Genomic DNA, 5,382 nt, shown 5'->3' with positions numbered 1-5,382 from the left:
GTAGTAAAAAATTTAGCTTTTCCCAAGTTCGCTAGAATCATGGGTATGCTCGGCATAGGATAGCGATCGGCGACTGTTCGCTCGTTCAGCTTCCTGAAATAGATTACTAATCACTTCTTTTTACTGCCATTATCATCAGTCCCTTTTTTATCAACTACCCAGGCAGGGCTATTGTATGGGGATCTGGACGGCCTGATTATGCTGTTTTGCAGCAGTTCTTAGATTTCATTGTTTACAAAGTCTGCTGCCCCCATAGGGTAGGGGTATAACTTGGAGTAGACAGGTTCGTCACTCGTAGTTCGAATAGTAGCGATGACCGATGTGTTGAAGGTGAGCGCCTCGTTAGAGGTTGAAAACACCTTAATTCTTTTCAGAATAGTTTTTTTGATTTGGCTTTAGCCTCACTTGGCACCACTATGTCATCGATTTTTGTGAAGTTGACATTTTGACAGTCAAACAATTTGAGCTTTTCGGTGACATTTGCGTATTTTATTACGCTGTTGCCTAGGTCCAATGCTACTCCTGCTCGCGTTAGCGAATCGAAGCCTATTATAGCATCGAACGTGCTCAATGTATCCAAGAGGAAAAATGGGACGTCTAGTCCAAAAATGCGCATTATGCACTTGTATTTGACATCACTGGAGCCGTGAATAGAGCTCACAGTGAAGGGGGTTTCGACCGGGATTACGTTTCTTAGCTCCTATACGGGCTTCACGTAATTTTTTGCCGCCCCGGTGTCGATGAGAATTTGTATTGATTTGCCAGCCAACTGTCGCTCGACGAACGGCAGTCGGGAACGCTCCCTAAAAAATGGAGGAGGTCGTTAAGCTCGGCGGAGTCGCTATCTTCCTCGATGGTGGCAACCTCGGCCTCAGCTGTGTCGGCATAATCTGTCGCCTCCTGTTGGGGTTGGGCTATATTATTGACGCGTTTGCGTCTTTGGCCTGATTGACGCTGGGACGAGTTCTGCCTTTTGTAGTTGTTGTTACTTTGAGGCTTTCCCCAGCTTGTTTCTTGTCTAAATTTAGCCGTTGAGGGGTCTACCTCCATGGGTTGAACTTTATTCTGGTCTAATGGCTCAGGATCCCTGCGCTTTGGCCAGGGATTGTCTTCATGAGATTTACTTTGGTTTTGTTTAGGGACAAAGTGCGGATTCTTATCCTCGCCTCTGCATTGCTTTCTCTGACTCTTACTATTGCGCCTGTTGCCCTCATTGAAATGGGACTTGTCTTCTATAGCTTTCGCGTAGGATGCCGCGAACGCACTTCTCTCAATGCTGTTCTCGGCCTTTCGCGCTAACGCTAGTGCAGACGGAAGGTCTTTGGGTTGTGCTGGCAGCACGAGTGACTTGAGTGGTCTTTTAAGCCCTGCAATGAATGCATGAAGAGCGTCATCCCTAACCTCCATATTTAGGATAGTTGCTGTGTCCGAGTTATGTGACATGACTATTTTGTTAGTGACAAGCGTGAGTTTCCTCTCGACCTCGTCATAAGGTCGGAGTCTCCTTGCCGAACCATTTCTAAATTTTGCCGTAGCACTCTCAAGGACGTTTTGTCCGCATATGTGCAATCTAGTCCGGCTATAATTGCATCGAAGTTTAGCACTGTATTGTGGGACGTGAGTAGTGACCGGGCGGGTCCTCAAATTTTGTTTTTAATTATGACCACGGCCTCGTAGTGTGCCTCGCTGCCGTCGTATTTCTTGAATACTTCATTGGCATCTGATGCAGCCTGCCTCCACGAAACATACTCATCGTGGCTTCCACTGAACGTCGGCAGAGATTTTACTATGTCCAACTTGACATCGCATCTTACTGCAGGGTTTGGTACTACTCTTTTATAGACCTCCACCTGCGGCGCTTGCACTGACAGCGCGCTAACCTGTGTTCTAACCGCATCTAATTCTGTGGCGAAATCGATTCTTAACCGCTCCTCCTGTTCGCTAAGAGCGGCGCTGACCGCATTTGCGACAATCGCTTGGACCAGTTCTGCGTTCATTTCTGGTTGATCTGTGTCCCTAACTTCGGGTCGAAATCCTATTCTTCGCTATTTTCGCTATCGTCGCTATCAATTTCCTGTTTTACTTCTCTATACTCCCAACTCATTGGCAGTTAAAGGGCGCGAGGTAGATACGAGGATTTGACGATTGGGCTCAAGACAAAAGGTTTCAACGGGCCACTTTGGTGATGTAAAGTCGAAAAATTTAGCGAAAAATAATAGATCGTCACCTAAAACACAAAGATGTTGGATTAATTTGTCCCAAGAACAAAATTAAAATACAGAACGGTGACAACAAGTATAGGTCAATTCGACTGGGTATATTATTAGCACAGACACACTAGATAACTTTGGTACGAAATTCAATATAAGCACAGTAGGTAAATTTGTAGCAAACACAAGGAGAAAAACGACTGGGACCTCTGAATGCGTATAGAATCCAACCTTAACAAAGAAATAAAATATTCCTTTGCATAATTAAATCATATAAATGTTGATTGCCTTGGCACCAGTGTGCGTTATTTGAGACGTATGGTTTCTTTTATTATAATGCACTTAAAAAAATCAAGATCGAACAAAATTAAATCAACACGCAGAACATGGAAGTATATTGTAATTTAATATTTGAATAATTTATTCACATAAAAATTGCCAGTACGAGTGAACGTTACATGTTTATTTTTTATTTTTGCCACGCACTCATAAAAATCTGAATCAGAAATCGAAAATCGAGTCACTTTTTATACGTAAAAAATTCCTATTGCTGGGCATAGCAAATTGTATGGCATTTGTGTGTTGTGTATGTGTAGACCTTGGCTATTGTCGGCGCTCAGCTACTTACATAATTTACAACTTCAGGGGTGGGATTCGAATATTAGTAATAATATTAATCCGTTGGGCGCCAATTATTTAATTGTCCGGGCCGGCTGGCGGATCCTCCGCGGCAGGGGTAGAGCCGGTGGTGATATATCCGTGGGGGCTGGCAGTAGGGTACTGCCTGCTGGTTGAGTATTGGTGACCACCAAGATTGGCAGCCACTGGGGAGTCGGGTGGTAGCTTCGACTCCTTTGCTTCTTCCGAAGTATACGGTGGGAGATACTTATCTCCGTTGTCACGGCCCTTAAGGCACGATAACCAAATTCAATAATCAGAATAATGTAACGGCTAAGGCCGGAGTTTTATGATCGAGCTGGTGCTCTTTATTTCAAATCCAAATTAAAACTAAACTTAAGATTGTACAAAAGCTCATGCATAGCCGGATGCCCGTGGCAGACCGCTGACCTTGCACATTTTGCAGAAGTCATACGATCGCTGTCAGCCAATGAAAAGGAGCCACGGCTCGGAATGGCACAATGTGCTGGCTCAGCTCTAGGGCCAATAAGGCGGACCCAATTTAGGGTGGACCATGCATGAGGGAGAAGTGTAATAATAATATTGATAATAATAAAAAGTGATTAATACTAGAGAATGATAAACATGATAAATGATTAATATTAATAAGGTAAGTAAGAACTGGCCTGCTCAGCCTAAGATGGGAGTTGGTTGTTAACTTCCCTTCAGTTCCAGAATTCCTCGCCCGTCCAATTCCTCGCGGTATGTTCGAAAAACAAAAACAAATTACATGGGCCTCGTTCAGTGAAGTTCGAAACAAAATAGCCGAAACAAATTCTACCTACGTTCGGCTACTGCCGAGGGCTTCACGAAGTTCGTTCTTTATATTTGTTATTGTTTTCGATCTACGTTCGGAGTAGCGGTTGCGAGAATTCGTAAATTAGAGAGAGATGGAGATGGAAGGAAGGGAGGAAAGAAAATTGGTGTCAAAAACAAAGAGTATTGCACCGACGTGAGAATGACCTTTTTAAAATAAGTAGAGTTATTTAAAAATATTTAAGATTATATTTAATTAATTTTTACGAATAAAATCGTGTGGGATATAAGCACGTAAGAAAATGTGCTTTAGACATGGCCGAAATGTTCATGTTTGATTATTGGCCCTTTGTGAATCTAATTGCAAGGCATTGCCTTGTCGGCTATACCCTGACACGCGCGAGAATTTTCGGTGTTCGGTTTTGTCTTCTAATTCTCTTTGCATTTTGAGTTGACTGCTGTTGCATTCAGAAGTGTTTTGCGTATTAGTTGCGTAAAAATGAAATATTATAAGGTAAGTGGATCTTATTTGCATTCAATTATTAATTTTAATTGCGGAATTGACGATTAAAATGGATGCGACTTCAACCTAGACGGTGTGAATGGGATTCAGTACGGAATTACAAAGTTTTTTTTATCCAGTTTAAGTTGGTATGTACTGCAATTTACAATTTGATTCAAAAATATGTATGTACTTATGTATTTAATTTACAGATAAAACAAGTTTCTTAAAGGACACAGCAGCCGACAAAGGAGGCCCGTGACACGCACTTATGTATGTACATATGTATATATATGTACATGTTTAATTTTGCAGAAAAATGTAATGCTACCAAAAAAGTGAAGATAAATAAAAATATGCAATCCATAAATAAATAAGAATTAAATTACATCGGATTTTTATAGGAAGGGGGGATTTTTCAGGAATTTTCTATAGGTTTTCATCTGGGATTCCTCGACGATTGCCGCCAGCGATTCCTGTGCGATTCCTCGACGATTCCTCTAGCGATTCCCGCAAGATTCGTCGACGATTCCCCCAGCGATTCCTTGACGAATCGTGCACGATTATCTTTCGAAATTCCCGGTGACTTTCCCTGGCGATTCGTGGCGGATTCTTGGCGAATTTCGAATTCGTGGCTGGGATCACCTTTTGTATGGAAATTCCTCGAAGTTTTGTATGAACGTTCCCTGACGATTCGTCAGGGATCTATTTCGGTTCCGTGAGGAATCGTAGGGGAATCGTTGAGGAATGGAACTGAAGGGGGGCTACTGTAAAAGTGTATGACCGTGTATGAATGCTTAGGGCTACTATAAAAGTGTATGTACAAACTTATGCTTAGGGCTACTACAATATGTACATGCATTCACTCACACATAATTGTAACATGTATGCACTTGGTTAGATGTACAAATTTTTCGCTAAAAGGAATAAAATATTTTATACAAGCTTGTACTTTATTACAATACTTTTCGCCGTATTTGTTTTTTAAAACTTTGTGTTCTCTATACCTGTTCTGGCTTTGCGTTAGCTGTCAAAGGCTTCGGACGTGTTTTCGGCTATTAAAAAGAAAAAAGGGGAAAATACAAATTTTTCTTATGCTTTCGTGGAGTGCAGACGCGTTTTTGCATTGTAAAGAGTCTATGGACAAGTCCACCTTTGTGGCAAAAGCGACTGTGTTTTTTCTAAATCCGACTTCTAAGGACGTGGTGTCAGTGCCCCCACGTTCCGCTATTTCTG

The 5,382-nt window shown here is 42.0% G+C and overlaps 1 long non-coding RNA gene across 1 annotated transcript; it reads left to right on the top strand.

Annotated features, from left to right (window-relative positions):
* Window positions 1–4,094: 4,094 nt before the first annotated feature.
* Window positions 4,095–4,518, top strand: LOC108082921 (uncharacterized). The gene is made up of 3 exons (XR_001771006.3): window positions 4,095–4,158; window positions 4,238–4,295; window positions 4,359–4,518. It is a non-coding gene; the product is annotated as an uncharacterized lncRNA (long non-coding RNA).
* The last annotated feature ends 864 nt before the right edge of the window (window positions 4,519–5,382 follow it).

Source organism: Drosophila kikkawai, chromosome 2L, assembly GCF_030179895.1.
Source record: "Drosophila kikkawai strain 14028-0561.14 chromosome 2L, DkikHiC1v2, whole genome shotgun sequence".
NCBI lineage: Eukaryota > Metazoa > Arthropoda > Insecta > Diptera > Drosophilidae > Drosophila > Drosophila kikkawai.
The sequence above is the reverse complement of the archived record's forward strand: the minus strand, read 5'-3'. Positions and strand labels throughout refer to the sequence as shown.